At 40.6% G+C, this 24,110-nt stretch overlaps 1 long non-coding RNA gene across 1 annotated transcript; it reads left to right on the forward strand.

Moving 5' to 3' along the window:
- Nucleotides 1-18,930: 18,930 nt before the first annotated feature.
- On the forward strand, nucleotides 18,931-20,456 carry LOC145420479 (uncharacterized). Its single transcript, XR_013901798.1, has 3 exons — nucleotides 18,931-19,312; nucleotides 19,937-20,012; nucleotides 20,126-20,456. It is a non-coding gene; the product is annotated as an uncharacterized LOC145420479 (long non-coding RNA).
- The last annotated feature ends 3,654 nt before the right edge of the window (nucleotides 20,457-24,110 follow it).

Below are 24,110 nucleotides of genomic sequence, written 5' to 3' on the forward strand. Positions count from 1 at the left end.
ATATCTACACAATTGCACCACTTCGCTGATGCCAGTGAGAGAGGCTACGGAGTCGTTACTTACCTCCGTATCACAAACCAGAAAAGAGAAACTCACTGCTCATTCATTATGGGCAAGTCCAGAGTGTCTCCTCTGAAGCAGATAACAATTCCACGTCTGGAGTTGACAGCAGCTGCAGTTGCTGTAAAAATGGACAAGCTCATGAGAAAGGAGCTGCAAATGCCACAAGAAGAATCTGTGTTTTGGTCTGACAGTAGCACTGTTTTAAAGTACATTTCCAGCGAGAACATCAGATTTAAGACATGTGTAGCAAATAGTGTCACTTATTAGAGACAACACAAAACCAAGTCAGTGGATGTATGTAAACTCTGAATTAAACCCTGCTGACCACGCTTCAAGAGGAATGAACACAGAGACATTCATGAAGTGTTCAAACTGGATTGCTGGGCCAGAGTTTTTGACAAAAGATAAGAAAAACTGGCCAATTCCACCAGACATTAAAGAAATACCAAAAAATGATTTCGAAGTCAAAGAGGTGATGAGTGTGGATGTTACAAAATTACATGAAAATCCAGTGAACAAACTGATCTCTCACTATTCAGACTGGTACCGTCTAAAAAAGGCAGTTTCCTGTATACTTACGTTCAAGCAGCTGCTTGGCAGGTTAAGTGCGCATCGGAAGCTTCTCATGTCACAAGCAAGTGGCTGTGACAGCAGTAAAAGGAAATCTGAAAAGGTTGCAGGTCAAATGCAGCAGTTCAAAACATGTATTAAGGGATCTTCACTTACCACTGCAGATGTTGCAAAGGGAGAAACTGAGATTGTTAAGTTTTGTCAAAATCAAAGCTTCGCAGAAGAAATTGCAAGTCTTCAAAAAGGTGACAAGCTTAAAAGGAGCAGTCACATTGTGAAGCTGGATCCTTTTGTCCAGGATGGAGTTTTAAGGGTTGGCAGTAGTTTGCATGAGTCTGCACTACCAGTAGATGTTAAGCATCAAGTGATTCTCCCTAAAGGTCATCATGTTTCTACTTTGATTCTGAGACACATTCACCAAGAAACAGGCCATGGAGGAAGGAATTACATATTATCCAGGCTGAGAGAAAGATTCTGGATTCCACAGGCAGATTCAGCAATAAGAAAGATCCTGTCAAAGTGTGTAACATGTAGAAGGACATCTGCGAAACCTGGTGAACAAAGAATGGCAAACTTGCCACAAGATCGCCTGATTCCTGACAAACCTCCATTCACAAATGTGGGCATAGACTATTTTGGACCTTTTGAGGTCAAGCATGGGCGCAGCAGAGTTAAGCGATATGGTGTATTGTTTACATGTCTTGCTGTTAGAGCAATACACATAGAAGTTGCCCACTCACTTGAGACTGATTCTTGCATAAATGCATTCAGGAGGTTTATTGCAAGACGAGGTCAAGTGTCTGTCATGAGATCAGACAATGGCACTAACCTTGTGGGTGCAGAAAGGGAAATGCGTGAAGCAATCAAGGGATGGAATCATTCAAAAATCTCAGAAATGCTCATGCAAAAGGGCATCACCTGGATATTTAACCCCCCAGCAGGGTCACATTTTGGAGGAATCTGGGAGAGACAAATTCGCTCAGTTAGAAGAATTCTTAACCAGATCCTAAAGCAGCAACCTCTGGATGATGAATGCTTGCGGACATTGCTATGTGAAGTTGAAGCAATTGTCAACGGCAGGCCAATAACAAGAGCGTCTAATGACCCCAATGATTTAGACGCACTTACACCTAATCATCTACTTCTTCTTAAAGGGCAGCCAGTACTGCCACCTGGATTGTTTCAAAGAGAGGACTTGTATGCAAAAAAAAGGTGGAGACAGGTGCAGTACCTGTCAGACATTTTTTGGAAGCGTTGGACTAAAGAGTATTTGCCGCTTCTACAAGAAAGACAGAAGTGGTTAGTGACTAGGAGAAATCTGAGACCAGGAGATGTTGTTCTCATAGTCGATGACAGTGCACCAAGAAGTTCCTGGTTAATGGGAAAGGTTGAGAGAACAGTTCCAGACTCACATGGACTTGTCAGACGTGTGTTTGTCAAAACCAAAACTAGCGTTTTGGAGAGGCCTATCGACAAGTTATGTTTGTTGCTTGAAATGGAGGCAACAGTTTGAATATCAGCCTCATGTGTAACAGATATATGTTCAACACATATGACTTATGTTTCATATAATGTTTGGTTAAGCCAGTTAGATTATGAGTGTTGATATTAAATGACGCTTTATTGTGTTAATATGTAATTGTTATGCCTTAGCAGTAACAATTAGGGGCCGGAATGTTAGCGCCATTTATAGTTATTACATGTTTTATTTTGAAAAGCCTGAAAAGGATATGGTGCTTTTGTTGTGAAAGTTTTGTGAGAAATAAAGTAAGCGAATGGCGGAGCGACACGATGGTTTTACCGTCGTTGTTGCGTAAAACAGCCTCTTGTCCATCCAGACTCTTATTTTAGATATAAGAGAAATAGAGAACTCCAAGAAGAAACAAAGATAGCCATTACAAAGACAATGTGGTGAAGTGTCACCACTGAAACTTAAAGGTTTGCGAATTTGATGTTGTGTGTCTTTTGTCTCCCACCACAGTGTTTAACATGAAGATAATCAAGATATTTTAACCTGAGCAGGCGTTCTGTAACCTTAACCAGGTCATTTCGATATATATAGTTCATATATGTTTATATTTTATAAGTTCAATTTGTTATATCTGTGAGATACTAAGAGGCCTCCATATGCAACAGGTACTGTTGTAAAGGTTTTCACACATACAAAGAAATATAGCAAAACAAGAGTAACAAACATGTATTAGTATTGGAATAAAGTGACTAAAATATGTGGTAGTGAACGAATACTAAAAGTATTTAGATGGTGTGCTTATGACACAGATTTTAAACCAAATGAAAGTGATAATAGATTTCAGTCCTGGATAGAGAGTGGACTAACAACATTCCATTCCTTCACACATAAAGGGACACTACAGAGTTTCCAGTCTTTACAAATAAGAAATGGCTTAAGACAAGTAGATTTCTTCAGGTTTCTTCAAATGAGGGATTACTTTAATAAACACTGCAATATCCCAAACCCAAATATGGTTGAGTCAGAATTTTTTTTTTTTTTTAAATTCATATTTTTATTAAGGTTTCAAAAGCAGGCATTCACAATATGTACATCATGTAAGCATTCTTCATACTTAGGTTATCTGCCTTAGATACTGAAATAGTATTTTAATTTACAACCAAGTCATAAGGGAAGAATACTTACAACGATAGAAGTAATTGAAACCATCACATAATCCGAAAATCAAAAAACAAAACTAACAAACCTAAAAAAAGAAAAAAAAAAAACACGGATGTGTTGTATGGGGTGAGCCTATAAATATATATACATACATCATAATTATTGGTTTGTAATAGTAAAATCTGGCCTATGAGACGTGATATATTTGACCCAGTTTTCCCAATATGATGTAAATTTCTCCAGCTTGTGGTTAACAGAAGCTGTTATCTTGAGTCAGAAATTTTTAAGATAGTTAAATTAGCATATGATAGTTCTCTGAGAAAGGCAATCTCCAAACTATATGATGTGCTCCTTCAAGCAAGGAAGGATACTACTCAAAATGTTAAGATTAAATGGGAATTGGAATCGGGGATGGGTATAACAAACGAGAACTGGGAGAGGATTTGTAATTTTCATTGGTACTCAACAAGTTCTTTATCTTGGAGAGACCACTGTTGGAAGAACATTATTAGATTTTTCAAAACCCCTCATCAAACTAAATATAAAAATGGGACAGCAGAATGCTGGAGAAGATGTGGATCAGAAGAGGCACATCATTATCATATCTTTTGGGACTGCCCTAACTTAAAAAATTACTGGCTGGGAATCCATAAAACTTTGTGTGAGGTTTTTAAGATAAAATTTGACATCAATTTTGTAAATTTGTACTTGGGCTTGGTTGCTGACTCGGTCCGGGGAGGGGACACAAAACTCTTACAAGCGCTATTAGCGGCCAGCAAAAAAATCAACAACCAGAAAGTGGTTAAATCCAACTCCGCCAACACTTGAGGATTGGTTTAATGTGGTTTTCGAAATATTTAAAATGGAAAAACTGACATTCTTTTTAAAAATTCGGAAAGACAAATTCTATAAAATATGGAATAAATGGATTAGCTTTGTGTCCCCCATCCGCCCTGAATTTAGGTAAGACCAGCCCTGAATTGGTGTATCTTGGTGTATCTCCCATGTATCGTACAATGTCAGGTTGACCCTCAACGTTTTTTTGTTTTTTTTTTCCTTTTCTCTTTTTTTTTGACTAAATAATGTCAATGCACTTTATTGTAACAAGTCCCTTTTTTTTCTTCAATAAAAATATAATCTAAAAAAAAAAGAGTTTGTATCCTTCTCATGAATCATAACAGCATAAATACACTAACAGTCAAAATTATTCACTCACTCGTCCAAATCATTGAATTCAGGTGTTCCAGTCAGTTCCATGTTTACAGGTGTATAATATCAAGCAGCTAGGCATGCAGGCTGCTTCTGCAAATACCTGAAAGAATGGCTGCTCTTGGGACCTCAATGAGTTCTAGTGTGATACTGTGGATGACACATGTGCAACAGGTCCAGTTGTGAAATTTCCTCACTTCTAAATATTCTACTAAGTATTAGAGGGATTATAACAAAGTGAATGCAGGCTACAGACCTCCAAACTTCACATGGCCTTCAGATTAACTCAAGAATAGTGTGTTTCCATGGCGACCAGCTGCATCCAAGCCTTACATCACCAAGTTCAATGCAAAGTGTTGATGCAGCGGTGCAAAGCACACCACCACTGGACCCTAGGGCAGTAGCAGCATGTTCTGGAGTGACCAATCATGCTTCTCCATCTGCCAATCTCATGGACGAGTCTGGGTTTGACGGTTGCCACGGGAACAGTACTTCTCTGACTGCACTGTGCCAAGTGTAGAGTTTGGTGGAGGGGGGATTATGGTGTGGGGGTGTTTTTCGGGAGTTAGTTCAGGTGAAAGGAACTCTTTGTGCTTTAGCGAAGACATTTTGGACAATTTCATGTTCTCAACTTTGTGAGGACCTTGCTTTGTGAAGACAAATGAGTGATTTAAACCAGCACAGGCTAAACTGATCCTATAAGGATCTTCATTTCGATGCTGACATAAGTATTAGTTAAGTCAAGCACCTTTGATTGAATTTGGCCTCATGAACCTGGAGTGTTTCATTCAATCAGTGTCCCTGCTGATCCCAGCTGTTACTCATTGTGTCTGAGTATTGTGAAGAAGGTGGTCAATATCCATATTTGTGATTACCAGTGAGCATCGTGAGTTAATAAATCAAGTATAGTCACCTGCAGGCTATATCTGATCTACCTGGAGCAGCCTCACTGTTTCATTAACTGCTGGCCTGTAAATCACTGATATTTCAGCTTTTTGCTGCGGCTCTGAAACCCTGTTAACTCTGCTGCTGCTGCAAGCAAAGCAGGAGTTATAAGCCTGTAAGACATTTACAGTGTTGGGGAGTAACGGAATACATGTACCGCCGTTACGTATTTAAAATACAAAATATGAGTAACTGTATTCCGTTGCAGGTACCGCTTAAAAAGGTGGTATTTAGAATACAGTTACTTTGTTGAAATAAATGGATTACACGGCGGTACTTTCCTGTTTCATATTGAGGCGGGTCAGGACTGTTTGGGTTTTGTTTGACAGCTATGTTCTGTTGTTCCAGGCGGTAGCGTTACGGTTGCCATGGTTACAGGGTGACGCTCTCTCTGCGTGTTTCCTGGGTGAGAGAGTGCCTTTTTGTTGTTGTTGTTGTGCTAAGCTGAATGCTGACAGAATGCTACAAGCTCTAAAGAATGTAGCATCATGGGCAGTGTAGTCCGTGCTGCAGGGAGAATGGACTGCCATACACGTTATGTGTCTGTGAGCGCGAGGAGGGAGAAAAAGGCGAGTGGAAAGGTACGAGTTGTCATCGAGCAGAAACGGGAGCTGGACGCATGTAAATATAATAATAACCACTGCAGCCAAGAAGAGTGCCTGACGAGCCCAGTTGTAAGTAAGCTATTAAGACTCGACTGTACACTGTGTTCGTGTTTTCCTCCGAAACAATGTTCCGTTGGAGCAGCCTTTCAACGCCTCTCCACACAACAAAGTAAAGCGATTTTTCGGCTACAGCCCTACACGGAACCCGACGTATTAGCCAGAGGTCCCTTTACTACGGTTCGGACCTTCAGTAACAGTAATAAATCACAGCAATAGTACATTCACGTAGTTGTAAAAAGCATGATAATATAGTAAGTAATCCAAAGTATTCAGAATACGTTACTTCACAACACTCAGTGTTGGGAAGGTTACTTTTAAAATGTATTCCATTACAGAATACAGAATACATGCCCCAAAATGTATTCTGTAACGTATTCCGTTACATTACTCAATGACAGTAACGTATTCTGAATACTTTGGATTACTTACTATATTATCATGCTTTTTACAACAACGTGAATGTACTATTGCTGTGATTTATTACTATTACTGAAGGTCCGCGACTCCGAACTGTAGTAAAGGGACCTCTGACTAATACTGGGTCCCTGTCAGCTCGTAGCCGAAAAATAGCTTTACTTTGTTGTGTTGATCAACTTTTCTTGCGAGAGACAGAGAGAGGCGTTGAAAGGCTGCTCCAGCGGAACTTATTGTTTTCAGAGGAAAACACGAACATGGTGTACAGTCGAGTCTTAATAGCTTACTTACAACTGGGCTCGTCAGGCACTCTTCTTGGCTGAAGTGGTTATTATTATATTTACATGCTTCCAGCTCCCGTTTTTCCTCGATGACAACTCGTACCTTATTCCATTCCCCTTTTTCTCCCTCCTCGCGCTCACAGATCCATAACGTGTATGGCAGTCCATTCTCCCTGCAGCACGGACTACACTGCCCACGATGCTACATTCTTTAGAGCTATGCTTGTAGCATTCTGCCTGTTAGCTTAGCACAACAACAACAACGAAAAGGCGCTCTCTCACCCAGGAAGCACACAGTCGCAGAGAGAGAGAGCGTCACCCTGTAACCATGGCAACCGTAATGCTGCCGCCTGGAACAACAGAACATAGCTGTCAAACAAAACCCAAACAGTCCTGACCCGCGACAAAATGAAACAGGAAAGTACCGCAGTGTAATCCATTTATTTCAACAAAGTAACTGTATTCTGAATACCACCTTTTTAAACGGTAACTGTAACGGAATACAGTTACTCATATTTTGTATTTTAAATACGTAACGGCGGTACATGTATTCCGTTACTCCCCAACACTGCCAACACTGGACATTTATTAAACATAATGACAGAAACTGTTAAAAGTCAAATCCAAATTGGATTTTTGCCAGACTTTGTGTCTGGCCTGGGTCATTTCCTCTAGATTAATTTGAGGTAAACAGCAGAGAAGCAAGCAGGACAAATCTGCAGTAACATCACATCTCATACTAGATATCTGCTCTTCATCTCTCAGTATAATGAGACAACGAGTCAGCCTACATGAGCCTGCTCTGATGTTGCCATCTACAATATTTGATGTTATTAGATAAATTCAGACACTAAAAATGTAAACATCAGCCCAGGGTGTCTCTTGTGTTACTGGTTCAGTCAGCAAATTAGAGTTTTTACTATATGCATTTTTTTAGAGCAAAGAAAGGTAGCAAATACAAAGGGATGGTGGCTCATGACCTTTGCACAGTATTGCATTTGGGGGTAGGGATGGGGGTTTAAGTGAGGTAATGTGGAAATGGAAAAAAATCTTATTTCACTGTGTGAGGGTGCAGGGTAGCATTTCCCTTGCTAAAGTGAAGCACACACTCGCCATGTCTGAGGTGCCTATTTAAGGAGTTTTTTTGGGGGGCTGCGATGTTCATGTGTGTTGAACCTTGGTATTTATAAAGAGAAATATATTCAGAGCTCTGGGAAACGACTGAAGTCTGTTGTGATTGTTTTTTCTGTTATCTGGTCCCCTTCACGTTAACTACCGACCGCTACATGCTGTAAAACATCAAATCCAGCATCTCAAAGATGCTTTCCAACAAAGCTAAGGGCAGCAGGTCTGCAACATGACAGCCATATTAGAATCAGGGAGGTTATTTTGAAGCCCTTGTTCAAATAAATGGGGAGAGAGCCATAATGTCACCAGCCACTGCAACATAAAAATTATATTAATAGCAAAAATTTTTTTTTGGCCCAAATAAGAACTTCTAATTCTGTTTGACAGCTTAAAACTGCTTGATAACCTCTCTGTGTGACTTAATCACTACCGGCTATGTTTACCACTTTGCCTGCTGATTGGTTCTTTGGTGTCAGGACAGTCTCCACCTTAAATAGAAAAGAATAGAATAGAATAGAATAGCCCTTTATTGTCATAGTACCTGTACAAAAAAAACTGAGTGCTCCACACCAACTGTGCCAGAATAAAATATAAATAGTAGTCAATAAAAAACAAACATTAGAAGTATATACAAAACAAGAGAAAGTCGTTGCAAAGTGCTTGGAAGTAGTGCAAAGAACAGACGTGTCTGAGTATAGAGTCTGTATGTGAGTGGCCTGAGTGATGAGGGTTACTCAGACCATGGCTCAGATTGATGAGGCGAGTGGGTACGGGTGGAGTGTGGGGGGATAATGTTTAATAGTCTGAATGGCCAGGGGAAAGAAGCTGTTAATGAGTCTGGAGGTGCCATCCAGGGGGCAGCCAGTCCAACGGGTGGTGGGCAGGGTGTAGGGGTCACCTGTGATGGCCCTGGTTTTCCTGAGAAAGCAGGATCTGGTGATCCTGTCTGCCAGGGATGGCAGAGGGCAGCCGGTGTTAATGACCCTCTGCAAAGCCTTCCTGTTCTCAGTCGTGGCCCCTGAGTACCAAACACCAGGGAGGAGGAGAGCACGCCCTCCACTGAGGAGTGGTAGAAGGCCAGCAGCAGCTTCTGGTCCAGGTTATTCTTCCTCGGGATACGGAGGAAGCGCAGCTGCTGCTGGGCCTTCTTTACCAGGGCGATGGTGGTGTGGGTCCAGGTGAGGTTGGCAGATATGTGGGTGCCCAGCAATTGGAAGGTGGAGACAGATACTACCCATTCTCTATTTATAATGAGGGGAGTGGACCTGTCTGTGCCTGCTGAAGTCCATTATGAGTTGTTTTGTTTTAAGGATATTCAGCTTCAGGTTGTTTTATGAGCACCAGCAGCACGTTCTCTACCTCCACCCTGTACGCTGTCTCATCTCCATCAGAGTTGAGCCTAGCCAGCCGATGGTGTTATCGGCATACTTGACAATAATGTTGGTTGGATGGGTTGGTTGTGTGCAGTCATATGTGTACAGAGTGTAAAGTAGGGGTAGGCAGTCTCCGATGTGCTGAGAGGTTACCTGCTCAAAACTTACATGACTACAGACGGGAGGGCTGTAGGTCTGTATTCACTGAGGCTGTCTACGCCAGTCTTTTTAGGGATGGGAATGATAATGGAGGTTGGATGGATTTTGTAGACATCACCAGACACAGAGTGAGCAGCTGTGCCTGCTCAGACTAAAGCCAGCATTATTGTGACTAAACAGACAAATGTAGAGGTATTTAAGCATTGCCTGTGCTCTCCTAACTTCACATTAAAAAAAAAAACAAAAATCCAGCTTCTGAAACACAGCAGGATGCTCACAGACTCCTAAACAGCCTTTCAATAATGCCTTCTTCTTAATGTGCTTAACAGTTTAAACATATGGGAGGTGAAACGTGTCAGGATTGAGCCGCAGCCTGAAACAGGTTTCGCTGATCAATTGTCTCATTAACTGAACAGCAGCTTTCCCAATGTGATCCTCCTCTATTTCATCAGAGAGCTCAGATGTGCTCCAGCATGCTAATCAATCTATCCAGAAACTAATGCTTTCAGACAAGGTGTATGTAGCTGTGTGTGTGTGTGTGTGTGTGTGTGTGTGTGTGTGTGTGTGTGTGTGTGTGTGTGTGCTGGTGAAGGCCAGCTGTGTGCTGAGAGACAATCAGACCTGCCCGTCCATTTGCCGCTGCCACAATGAATTAGGGTCCAGATCCATTAAAGGGCAATTCCACTGTTCTGGATCGTCGGCGTGCTGCATTGATTGCAGGCTTCCTGATTGATTTCTGGAGTTTGATGAGAATCTTAAATGTCCCAGCAGTGACCAAATGTGCTTTGTTTCAGATGGTCAAATTGTTCAACAAACATCCGTCAATCAACATTATTGATCAGACTAACATTCGCTGTATTTACATGCCCTTAAGGAACCGGACTACTCCAGCTTTCCAGCTTATTCCTGCCACGTAAACAACAAACCTTGTTACCGTAATGGAAATAGAGGATTAAAGAAATCTGATTTCCCAGGTGGATTTCTCTACAGTATTTGTGAGAAACCAGATTTCTAATTGGACTTTACAAGTGTGTATAGTGGGTATGTGCATGACAGAAGACTGCTGACAGGTATATAACAGTGATGGAAGAGGTGTCCATATCTTTTATTAGATTCACTCCTTATGTGTTAATAGACCTCTCTGCACTGAATCAAACTTGTTATTAATCTCTGTCTCTCTTCCACAGCATGTCTTTTATCCTGTCTTCCTTCTCTCACCCCAACCACATACATAGGGCGATCGTGGCTAAAAGAGTTGGCAGTTCGTCTTGTAACCGGAAGGTTGCCGGTTCGAGCCCCGGCTCGGACAGTCTCGGTCGTTGTGTCCTTGGGCAAGACACTTCACCTGCTGCCTACTGCTTTAGCCATAATATAGATATATTACAAAATATATATTAGCAATAATATAGATATATAGATACAGAAATGGGTCTGTTATAGGTATGAGGGTACAAAATATGGGTCTATTATGGGCATGTTACAATGTACACGGTATGAAGGTATGTTATGAATATGCTATAACCATAAGTATGTACAGGCTGTAGTGAGTGTACAGACTATGAACAGGATATAAATATTAAAGCTATACAGAAATATGAACTATGCAAGTTATCAGTGTTGGGAAGGTTACTTTTAAAATGTATTCCACTACAGAATACAGGCCCCAAAATGTATTTTGTAACGTATTCCATTACGTTACTCAATGAGAGTAACGTATTCTGAATACTTTAGATTACGTAATATATTATCGTGCTTTTTACAACTACATGAATGTATTACTGCTGCGTGATTTATTAATATTACTGAAGGCTACTCGCCATACCAATACCAACTAGATTTTTAAATCTTAATATAAAATGAATAACAGTAGGGTGGACACAGTGTTGGGGAAAAATGGAATACATGTACCGGCGTTACGTATTTAAAATAAAAAAATATGAGCAACTCTATCCGGTTGTTCAGTGATGACGCGGCGAATCCTACTTCCGGGTCTAAAGTAGTCTGCGTTTAATATGGCTTTTGTGTTGTTAACATGTTTAATGTTATGCATTTTCTTCTATTTGATCTCAAAAAGCTCCTAAAACAGTCAGTGATCACTGTTGACCTCTCTCGGCTTTTATTACCACTAATCATTTATTTAAGCTCAGTTTTTAAAACCTTAGGATGTAACTACAGCCCAGCCCATGCAGCAGTATGAATGACTAACCTCGTATTATGGATGGATTATCTGAGTTGTTCTCCTGGCTCAAGTTTGGTCCTTTTACAGCATCCTGCCATGCGATTACATTTGTTCCTGACCACCGAGAACACTCACGTTAACTTTTATCGAGTGGAAAAAAAGTTAGCTTGTTTATATTATGCTAACATAGCTGTGTCGCTAGCGGTAACGTAGCACATCATTATACACCAGCTAGCCCAACTTCAGTAACCCTACAAACGTCACTACTGTTTAGTTTTCTGTCTTCATTTATGTTGGAAGTGATAGCAGAGCTGTACGTTTTAATTTGTTTCCAAAACCCCGCAGTCAGGACATGCTATATTGTATTTAGATTGAAGCTAGCGAGCTAACTCCCTGCTAACTTCTAACTCTGTTAAATGTCATAAATTCCGTTTTCATGGATGCCTGGATGTTAAACTCAATTGTTACACCTGGTAGAGCAGAACGCTGATCATTTTATTAAAGATGAAAGACTTTAGACAGTTTTTCAACTCTCAGTAATGCCATAGTGATCATTTGATATATGGACCTGCAGCGGAGTTTAGACCCAGACACGGCTAGTGACGTCAGACTGAACAACCGGATTACAGTTACAGTTACCGTTTAAAAAGGTGGTATTCAGAATACAGTTACTTTGTTGAAATAAATGGATTACACGGCTTTTCCTGATTCATATGTTAGGCTACGCCCTCTCTATTTTTTGGTAATTCCACACCGGACAAAACACGCATTAAGAGGCTCTAATGCCTGTGTCTCAATCTCGCGGCCCATGTCACCTCTACTTGCAGGCGCATAATGATGTGAAGAAATATTTTTAAAAATTATTTTTCAAAAAATTATTTAATATGAAGGCAATCCGGCTTCCTCCCACCGTCCAAAGACATGCAGATTGTGGGGATAGGTTAATTGGATAATCCAAATTGCCACTAGGTGTGAATGTGAGTGCGAATGGTTGTCTGTCCCTGTGTGTTGGCCCTGCGACAGACTGGCGACCTGTTCAGGGTGTACCCCGCCTCTCGCCCTATGACAGCTGGGATAGGCTCCAGCACCCCCCGCGACCCTGAAAAGGATAAGCGGAAGCGAATGGATGGATGGATGGATGGATGAAGGCAATCCGGTCTTTAAGTCTGACGTCATTAGCCATGTCTGGGCCCAAACTCCGCTGCAGGTCCCTAAGTCAAATGTTCACTGCAGCATTACTGAGAGTTGAAAAACTGTCTAAATTCTTTCATCTGTTACAGGTTATGTGATAGGTTTTTTGTTTTACTTTTAGAAATATAAGAAAATATAATGGTCCTGCATGTAGTGAATTATTTTATTTTGCAGTAAAGCTGCTCCTTTTTTTTTTCTTTGCATTTTTTGCATGCTGCTATCGACTGTTTATAAAGTAAAACTAACAAAAAGAAAAAAAAGAATCCAGTTCTGTGCAGCAGAAAACAGCAGACAGTTTTTGGAAACATAATGTTAATATATATATATATATATATATATATATATATATATATATATATATATATATATATATATATATATATATATTGCTCGGTGTACTTCATTGGCTTTTTTCCCCTAACAGCTTCTCAGATAATTGAGAATTTAAGCCTATGAAGCTCAAACTAGATCTGAGCAGCCTCATTGTCCATCCACACAGGCTTTGTTCAGCAGCTAGTGCTCAAACATTTAATTGTTGTTTCCAGATTAAAGTTATCGATTTATTTGAGTTGGGATCTGTAGGAGATTACAGACATGTAGAAAGGCTTAATTTTAATTTGAGGTTTGATTTATCAGGAGGGTTTTTTGTCTTTTTTCAATGTCTTTCTTTTATTTCTAATCACATATTTGGATGAAAGCGAGCAGTGACGTTTGAAGATCAGATAGCCCAAACCCAGATGATCACGTTAACATGAATTATTTGTGCTTCCACAAAGTAGAGGGCAGGGCGAATGTGCCCCTCGTGTTTGAATGCACATCAGAATGAGCAGTATTCCTTATTCTCAGAAATATGTTTTAAGGATGTGAAAGTTTCCACCTGACAGACACAAAGCTGAACCGAAAGGTGCTGAACCGCGTGGAGGGGGATGCCAAGCAATCACTGTATTTATTTTTTATGAAAAGCAGCAGGTGTGTTCAGCAAGCCCTGCTTGGACAAATAAAGGCTGAGTCTATCACAGACGACAATACGAGATATTTGGGTGTCTAATTTGTGATTTTAACCTCAGGGGACAAGGCGAGAATGACACAGATTACTGCTTTAACTGCATGTGCAGGAGTCAGGACTTTTCTTTCTGGGAAGGCAGTGAACTGCTGACAGCGGCAACCCTCGGCTGACTGAAGCAAATGCTCTGCGTAAAGACGAGAAGCACTGGGACACACAAGCACTCACCTCAGCAGAATTCATCCTAAAGAAAGTCATCTTTTTTTACATTTTATTTTTTCAATGCAGCTTTATTTGTTCTACAAAATGTTTGCACACCTGAATTTCAACTACGCATCAGGGGAAAAAACCTGAAGATAAATAATATTTCAGTCTGTCTGAAGGTCCTCATATATATCAGTTGCATGTTCTGTTTAAATCATTTCCAATAAAGAGCTCATTTACATATTTTTTTTTCACCTTCTGTTGTTGAAATAATGACTAAATAATGACAGGAGTGCAGACTGTTAAGACGAATGTCGTTTTAGACTTAATGTTGATTAACTGATTATCATAATTGTTGTAGTGTGACATTCTAGCACATGTAGTTAATGAGCAAACTCTGTAGTTGATAAATATAAACTTCAGTATAAAAAATTTATGAGCTCGGTCATAAACAAGTGAATGCAGAAAAAAAACTTGACGCTTATGTGAGGATTTGGACCTTAGCTGTAGCTGCACAGAGGTGAACTGTCGATGAACTCTTGGTTCTTGATTCGAGATGTTTCGAATAACTCTATCAGTCATCTTCTGCTGCGTATCCCCAAGTCTCTTCCTGGGTCTAAATTGTGGACATTCACTTGTTAACCCTGAAACAATAAAGGCATAAATCTGTGTATTAATCTATATTAGTTCAAATAGATCTAATAGGTTGCTCTAGTCTTCCAAGTAATACCTTCCCCTGGGGCGACCCAGGCTTCTAAGACCAACCCAGATTAACAAGTGCCACGATCAAGAGGGGAGCTGCCATGACAAGTCTGACTGATAAGATTTAACCTGCGAGGTTACTTGGGTTTCTTTGTATCAGGGCAACCAGTAGATGTCAAAGCAGTCGCGTTGGGCGAGTCCCCCCCCCCCCCCCAACCACATCGGCTCTAGAACCTTACTGCACTCTCTACTGCATAGGATCCAGCTCATACAAGCTGAACCAGACTTTTTCTAATGTGCTTTTGTGGGCCTACCAATTGGCAAAGCTTCACCAGTCCATTTACCATCTTTACCATGCACCTGTGCACTAGCTTTGGCCAGTGCAAATGAGACCACAAATACAAGCCCAGCTCCAAAGAAGCTGGGATGCTGTGTAAAGTATTTTATTCATAGGAAACTCTTCCACTGCTGGCATAGATGCAGTATACGGTTCAGCATCATCCTACTGAACCACGAAGGACTTCGCAGAAAAAGACATCTGGATGGGCAGATATGTTGCTCTAACACCTGTATGGAACTTTCCACATGTGCCAGCTGCCAGTTCCAGTTGCTGCTAAGGGCCTGAAAATCACAGGCATCAAACACTGATTTTCAGCCTTGTCCTGTGCACACAGAGATTTCTCTGTATCTCTAAATACTGCAGATGGTGAGATATTCAGTTTTCACAATGTTTTACTGAGTAAGTTTTGGCTCCAGACACGCTCAGTTGTTGATCAGTTTTGTTCTGTCATAAGCAATCCTTCCTCTTGGCTGATAACTGTCATGTTTCCTTTCATAAACAGCCTGATTTACAAACTGTTTACTGCAACCTTTATAGCAGTTGTGATGAAAGATGCAGTAGCAATTCATCTCATGTTTTCTTCTTTGAAGTATTTCCAACAATCGAGGCAAGTGATGGATCGTTTCCCGAAGCAGGAGCGATGGCTTGTTGGCTGATGATAAACTGAGCTCCCCTTGTGACTAATGGACTAATCAGTGCGGTAACGCCGCACAACAAAGGAAGAGGAGGAGGTAACCATCCAAAAACAGGGAAAACAAATATAGAAGCTGTTCCACTGAAGAAAGTTAAGCCGATACCAAGGTTTTACCATGCTCCGGTGACTCCACCGCCTTCACTTTCTTGTGAATTACTTCATTTCTTTTGCAAACAAACACAAAGCTGAACAGGGTTGGCGAATCACAATCTGGTGTGAAGCTCATGGAATAAGGTTCAGTCCACTGCTGTGTTTTCGCTTCAGTTTAAATGCTTTATGAAAGATTTTACTGCAGCAGGAGGAAGAACAAAGACCGGATTAATGAGGAGGAAAGGAGATAAAGGAGGGAGAGCGGGTGGGGAAGAGAGAATAGAGGAGGATGAATAAAGGAAGCCTAAATGTGGTCTGAAGAAAGGAAGCAGAGACAGCGCTATGGAAGGGGACAAGACTCAGGTGAAAGTTTATAGGCCATTTATAAACACACCACTTCCTCCCACTGTGAGTGAAGCCAGGTATGGTATAAATGTCCCTTGTGCTAATGATGTCATTTGACCACTTATTTTTTACAGACATTATTTCATACTTTAAACATTTCTTTTCCTTTGTATTTTGCTTTTTGATGCTTCCGCACCTCCACATTCAAACTGTCTTGAGCCAAAAGCAAACTGGAGCAAAATATGTCGACCTTTGATCAGATTAAAGGAGGCAAACAGCTCCTGAACTGTGCTGATCATACAGCAGGCAGAAAAGCAGCTAGTCTTTTCTGGGATTGCACATTTATTTTGTAATGATTAAAGATTTGTGGTTGGATTTGTTTCTTGAGTTTCAGGGTGACGTCATCATATCACCTGTTTGTGAAGTAAATGTAGAAAATTAGGAAATGAAAAAGAAAGCATCAAAGTAAATCCAGCTCCTTTTCCTACAGTGACCTTTTCACATCACTGGTATACGACTCTGTTACACACACACACACACACACACACACACACACACACACACACACACGCACACGCACACACACACACACGCGTCTTCATTCAGTCCAGTCTCATTTCATGGCATATATACAGAGGCGCATATTACCTGTTCAGGAGATGGTGGATAATCACATTAACAATAAGAATCAAGGGAAATGTGTTCTTATTGAACAAAACCACTCTGAGGATAATTTTGAACAGATTTATCAAACTTCTCTAAGCCTCTAAATGTACATTAGAGGCTCAGTTCACCTTTTTTATTCTCACTTTACACTAATGACTGTACTACCTCCCAGCCAAATCAATATGTTGTGAAATTTTCTGGTGACACTGTGATACTACAAACCCACAGCTGTGTAGTGGAGGAATGCTCACCAACTAGATATTAATACAAATAAGACAGTGGAGATGCTGGTGGATCCCAGGTCAGTTGGAGATCACCTTCCAGTGGCTGTAAACGGCCGAAACATCCTTCAAATACCTGGGAATTCATATTGTTGGCGATCTAAGCTTGGTTTGTCCTCAGATCCATCAGTGTTGACACTTTCTCCGTAGACTCAGGTCGTTTGGTGTTTGCAGGGATATAATGATGATTTTCTTTTATAGAACAGCAATTGAGTCAGTTTTAAGGTATGGTGTTGCTAATGGTTTGGTAATCTAACTGTCAAATCAAAAGCTTATATTTGAACTTTGATTACGACTGCAGGGAAGATCGTGGGCACAACAGCTCCTCTAAACCCTCAAGAATTACTAGAACCGAACATCCTCAGGCAGGCAGATGGCATCATAACATGTTCTCTCATTTTCTGCATTCTGAGTATGTTTTACTATACTCAAGGCAAAGGTACAGAGCTTTTCTATGTAAGCATAACTGGTACAAGCACTCGTTCCTTCCCTTCCATCATTTAAGATGATTAATGAACACAGACCATGAGAGGAACAGGTCCAGAATAATAATAAAAAAAAAAAAACCCAGATAACTAATTTGGTTCTTTAATCACTTTTATCTCGTGGTTACAGATATATAAGAGACTTTGACATTCAGCAGCCTACACCGTACACACCACAGTACTGCTTCCTCTACATCACAATTGTGTTTTTTCAGTCAAATCTGATTCTGTTGTTCACTACTAGATGCAAAGATTTTAGTAGTCATTTGATTTCTTCTCCTTTTTTATACAAGGGCACTTTGTTGAAGGCAGCACATGTTTATCTGTGACTGCATTTTATAAAAGCTGTAAAGACACAAACTCGTGAAATTTCATGTCAGCGTGCGGATCAGTCATTTCTTCATTCGAAACATCTCAGCTGATGCCTTGAAGCGGGGGGAGCGGGGCGCTTCGTGTTAGTACTGTGATCGCAGCAGCATGACTAATCTGATGCCAGTGACTTCCTCCAGCGCTGTTTTGATGGACAGATTTTTAAAAGACCTTGTTGCGTTGTAGGAATGTTCCTGGACTTTAGAACAGCAGGTCAACGCTGAAAGTGTTGATTCTGTGAACCACTGTTGGATTTAAGCACTGATGGCTCTGCAGCATGAACACATGATAAAGTGTCTTGTGAGCTGTAAACAGATGGAGCATGAATCCAGAGCATATACAGTGTTTTCTTCATATGAATTATTCACTAATGGCTGAACCTTGTGTGTTTTAAAGTGACATCTGGTTAATGAAAATGCTGCTGCTGTTCTGTAGGAGGACTTTCATTTATGGCAAACACCGGCTGCAATTAAACAAGATTATTTTTATTTAATTTTTCTAATGTTATGAATATTTTGAGGATCTACTCAGTTCCTAAAATAAGTTTACAAGGAAAACGAATAAAACTATAGGGATGTCCTGTGGAGACGGATTTAAGCCCCAGCACAAGTTTATCAAACCTTTACAGGCAAGCAGGCCTGTTGTTTACTGCTGTAGTTTTTAACTGAAGCAATAAAAATTATTATATCTGCTAAACATGAAGGCTTTATATGCTTTTAAATAACAAAAATATATGTGCATCCACAAATATAACCACTCATTCTTACTTCATTTAGCTGTTTACAGCTAAATGAGGTAAGAACATTTAGCTGTTCTTACCTCACCTTACATCGTGAGGTAAGAACCCTGTCACCTAAAGCTTCTGTTGTATACAGCACAGGTACAGATACTCTACAATATTATATATATTTTCTTAAAAACAACAAGGTCATTAAGGTAAGATGTGACTTGATTATTCAAGACCTTGTATGTGAGGAGCAGGATTTGGGATCAATTGATTTTAAAGGAGCTTTTATCACATTAATGTCATGGTCCCGAGTCTTGTGACTCAGTATTTATGGTTTTTAAGTATTTATATTCTTTATTTCTGTTTATTTCTGGTTATACTTTAGTGGTTTTGTACTGTGCCTCCTGTGTGCTGTCAGTGTATTCCGCTTTGTTTCCTGTGTCTCGTTATGTCAGATTAACTCCGCTGTGCTTCCCTCCTGTTTTCCATCCCCTCGTTATTCCTGGTGTATTTAAGCCCTGTGTTTTCCTCTGTCCATTGTCATGTTGTACCCTTGTTGTGCTGTTCTTCCCTTTGTGGGCCTGAATTCAGTCCTTGGTTTGTTTTCCTAGTTTGTGTTTCTTATTTTCTGGTGTCCAGTTTAGTTTCTAGTTTTCATGGTTTTGATTTGTTTTTTTGTGAAATTTATTTTTAATGGAAAGTCTTCCCAATAATAAGTTTCCATGTAGGAGTCCTGTGTTTGGGTCCTCCATCCTGCCTGCCACAGCACACACCCTGACAATTAAACTTATAATAATGAATTATAACAGTCCCGCCTCATAAACAAGATGCAATTAAATAATGTTTTTCATCACTACTTGGACTGTATTCTAGTATCAGTATTATGAACAGTAAAAATGGCAAAGCCAACTGGAGTTGGTTTGGTTTGTATTTGTTTATAGAGAAACCAGATAGCAGCAAAGTCCATTTGGCTATAGTTTTATTTCACTTCAACATGTATTATTTAAATACATTAAATTTATTTTCCCAAAGACTCATTGCTGCAGCTTCTCTGTTTTTAAGTCCCACATGTGACGTATTTTTCCTCGGTTGGAGGCTAGCCTGCAGACGGTGTGGACGCAGAGCACATTAATTAGCTGTATTTTCTTCTGCTAGGACAGTGGTGTTTTAAAGGCATGGTGGGTTAATTCAATTACATGCTCATGTCTGTTTTTTCCACAGAGCTGTCTCAGGCCACAAATACACAGAACAAGGTTCACGTCACTCTTCTCTGAAGTGTTGCCTCAGCCCGTTGTTTGTGAGCAGGAATAAATCCTTAAATTCTTCAGACTATGATGACAATAAAAATCATATTTTATATATTATTTACTCTACTCTTTTCTAACAATGCAATTCTTTTATATACTACAGACATAAATGTGTTTGAACCTCAGAAAATGAAGTCACTGAAGAAGTGCCAAAACCTGCAGTTCCTCTAACGTCCAGCAGAGGCTCCAACAGGGACTCAATCCCCACATGTTCACAGCCTGACACAAAACTGTTTTGGAGCATTTTAATAACATTATGTGACCAATAAAATGGCTACGGAGAGATTATACTAACAGAGCTCCAGTTTGAGGAAGCGAAATTGTAAACTGATTTTGTTTAGGATGTTAGCACTAATTGGCACAAATCTGTCTGTTGCAACCTGATAGTCTGTGCTTGTTCAAATATTCTTCCAATAAATGACAACCAAAAGTCAAAGTGTTATATCCAGTCTATCCGGTGATGATTCTTAAGAAGATAAGAAGAACAAAGTCTCATATATGCTGTTGTGTTTGAAAAAGTTGTACTCGTAGCTAATTTATTTGAAAAACTCAATTTAACATCCAGAACATTTCATTGTCGAGCCAAATTTTTACCTTCTCTGTAGCAGCTGTGGTGTGATCGCCTTCCCGCCCCTGACAGTGTCATTTAATATGAAGCTAATCTAGCACTGCATTTATATTACAGATTCCATTTTCTGAAAATGTGCTGAGTTCATTCTCAGCAGCTTGGAAACTCATTTCATTTACACTCAGTTATACTTAGTCCTGTTTTACAGCCTAAACTTCATTAAAGTAAATGGGAAGTGTTGAGTATTCAAGGGTGATGTGCAGAGTCGTCACTACAGGGGGATAAAACTGATGAGCCATACCACGAAGATATGAGAAAGAGTTATCAAAGCTAGGCTAAGATGAGAGGAGATGATCAGTGAGTGGCAGTGTGGCTTCCTGCTGAGAAAGAGCTCCACAGATGTGATGTTTGCTTTGACAGCGCTGATGGAGAAGTTTAGAGAAGGTCAGAGGAGATTCACTGATGATAGGGTGCCAAAAGAGGAAGTGTGGTGAGGGTAGGAGTCACAGATGGGTTGAAGGTGGGGGTGGGATTACATCAGGGTTCTGCTCTGAGCCCCTTTTTGTTTGCAGTGTTGATGGACAGGCTGACAGATGAGATCAGGGAGGGGTCTCTGTGGACACTGATGTTTGCAGATGACACTGTGGTCTGTAGTGAGACTAAAGAGGAGGTGGAGGAGAGGCTGGAGAGGTGGAGGCATGAGCTGGAAAGAAGAGGAATGACAGTCAGAAGAAGCAAGACAGAACGCATGTGTGGGAATGAGAAGGAGACAGGTGGACATGCAAGGAGCAGAGCTTTGGAGGAGAGAGAATGGATATATTAGACAAAGGATGTTGAAGATGGAGCTGCCAGTCAGGAGGAAAAGAGGAAAACCATACAGGAGGTTCATGGATATACTAAAGGAGGACATGCAGTCGGTGTCCTCAGTCATGACAGAGGAGGATGCTGGGAAACAGAAGCAGGTGATCCACCGTGGCAATGAAAGTTTAGTCTCCAAAAAAGATCCAAATTGTCCATTCGTTGTATTTTGTACACAGCACACAGCACAGCCCCACTCCCCCCCATCATCCTGACTGACACCCCCATCACCTCTGTGGACTCATTCCGCTTCCTGGGTACCACCATCACCCAGGACCTGAAGTGGGAGCCCACCATCACCTCCGTCATCAAGAAAGCCCAGCAGAGGATGTACTTCCTGAGGCAGCTGAAGAAATTCAACCTGCCAACACGGACGATGATGCAGTTCTACACTGCAATCATCGAGTCCATCCTCACCTCCTCCATCACCGTGTGGTACGCTGGAGCCACTATCAGGGACAAACAGAGACTGCAGCGTGTTGTGCGCTCTGCTGAGAAGGTGATTGGCTGCAGACTCCCATCTTTGCAGGACCTGTACACCTCCAGGACATTGCGGCGTGCAGCTCGGATCTCAGCTGACCCTTCTCACCCTGGACACAGTCTGTTTGACCTGCTCCCCTCAGGCAGGAGGCTCCGGTCCATTCGCACCAGAACCTCTCGCCATAAGAACAGTTTCTTCCCCTCTGCTGTTGGACACATGAACAATAACCATATGACTGTTCCCGCCACTAACACATGACCCTACGCTGTGTTCACTGCATCATTCCATGTTTGGCACTGATCACCACCTGCACTCATGTATATATCTTTCAACGTAGCACTCTTAATTCTTATTCTCATGTATATATCCCATGTATATCTCATGCACATATCTTTCTACGTAGCACTTTTAATTCTTATCCCTACTTTTATTTTTTTTCATGTCTATTTAAGTGCTATTTATGACACTATGTTTGCACTGAAGCACCGCAGCAATTTCCTAATGTTGTAAACCTGCTCAACATTTGGCAATAAACCCCTTTCTGATTCTGATTCTTTTGTGTAGTGAGTAATCTCATGTAGACCAATAGTGTTTACACTGACAGGAGATGTGCTGTTTAACAGAAATGTGGTTATGTAATCGCAGCCCGGTCTTGTAACAAAATGTGTGATGGCATACTGTTTCACAGTTAAGAGTTTTTATGGAATATCAGTGGGGTGGGACTCTTGGTGCTGGAAACTGGAACTGTGTAAAATGCTGTACGTGTCTCTGCAGTATATAGAATGCAAAATAAGCTACCTGTAATAGCTTGTCAATGTCTTTTAAAGTCAGGAATGAGGCAGGGGATCAGTTCTTGCTTGACCTGATTCATTTGCCTTCTCTTCGTGGGGCTTTAGTCTGCCTGGAAGCCTTGTAGTACTGCAGACAACTCAAGCTGACATCTCCTTTGATGCACAATTTAAAACACACAGCCTGACATGATATGGGCCTTGATGGAAAGTCAGTTAATCATCAAATTGATGTTTGACTTTTTTTTCTCATGCTCACAGACATCTGTATGACATTTCATAGAAATAAAATTTAAATACGTATGTGATGCAAAGAGAGAAAGACGAAGAAAAGAGTAAATTATCAACGCAGTCTAAAGTTTCATGATCACATTTGTACACTGATGTTGTGCAACATGACAGAGTCTTCTTATCCAACCAATAATCACCTGCCAATTTTTTTTTAAATCATTGATTTCTCCAGGGGAAGTGGGTGTGTAATGCTGTGTAAGCAGCCTTAGCGGCGCCAGCAGGATGTAGTGGCAGTAAATATGGGCAAATGTCACTAATGGCAGCATCCACGATTGGAGTTCCACATCATAACACCAGCACCACTGACTTTGCAGACTCAACTAAATCTTAATAGCTGATGACTGAATCCTCTGTTTTCAGAAGCCTAGGGATGGTTTTGTTTGCTTGTGTCGAAGCCACTTATTTGTTCATTAACACAAAAATGAGTGAAATGCGACCTTGCAAAAGTGGGAACCAGGAATCTTGACCATGCAAAGACAAACATCCGGTGACATTAACCCCGACAAGCAGCCTTTAAATGATTTTCAATTAGAGGATTAGTCAAAAACACACCTCTAACACATTAACCAGCTAGAACATCCAAAGATGGGATCTGCTTTGGAAAAAGAAAAAGGTCTAAATAAATGCGCACATGGTGCACACAGGAGTAACCTCCCTCTGAACCCACACGATGGATGTTTTGGAGAGGTGATGTGATTGCCATAACTAAGATTAGTATCCTCAGACGGCATAAAAGCCTGCAGTCGTGGGGAAATGACTGCCTCTGGGAAAGAGCCTTCATTCTTTTGAAATATTTAAGGTTGCAGAAGGATTTTTTTTAAAGTAAAAATATAGACATTTCATTATTTAACCCCAACACAACATCTCTGCATAACTAAGTACAAACCATCTTTCAGTGTTCATGATGTTATTGTAGAGATTCAAACATATACGATTTTATATACATGAGAAAATGTATGTTTTTGGTTGTGTAATTAAAGGAAATGATATGAAAACTGATAACAGTGATTCACTTTAAATTTAGAAGGTTAATAAAGTGAAAATGTTTCTGAGTGAATCTCAGAAAGTTGATTTCCTTACCTGGATTATTGAACATGGAACA

The sequence above is a fragment of the Astatotilapia calliptera genome, chromosome 2 (genome assembly GCF_964374335.1).
Source record: "Astatotilapia calliptera chromosome 2, fAstCal68.1, whole genome shotgun sequence".
Classification (NCBI taxonomy): Eukaryota; Metazoa; Chordata; class Actinopteri; order Cichliformes; family Cichlidae; genus Astatotilapia; species Astatotilapia calliptera.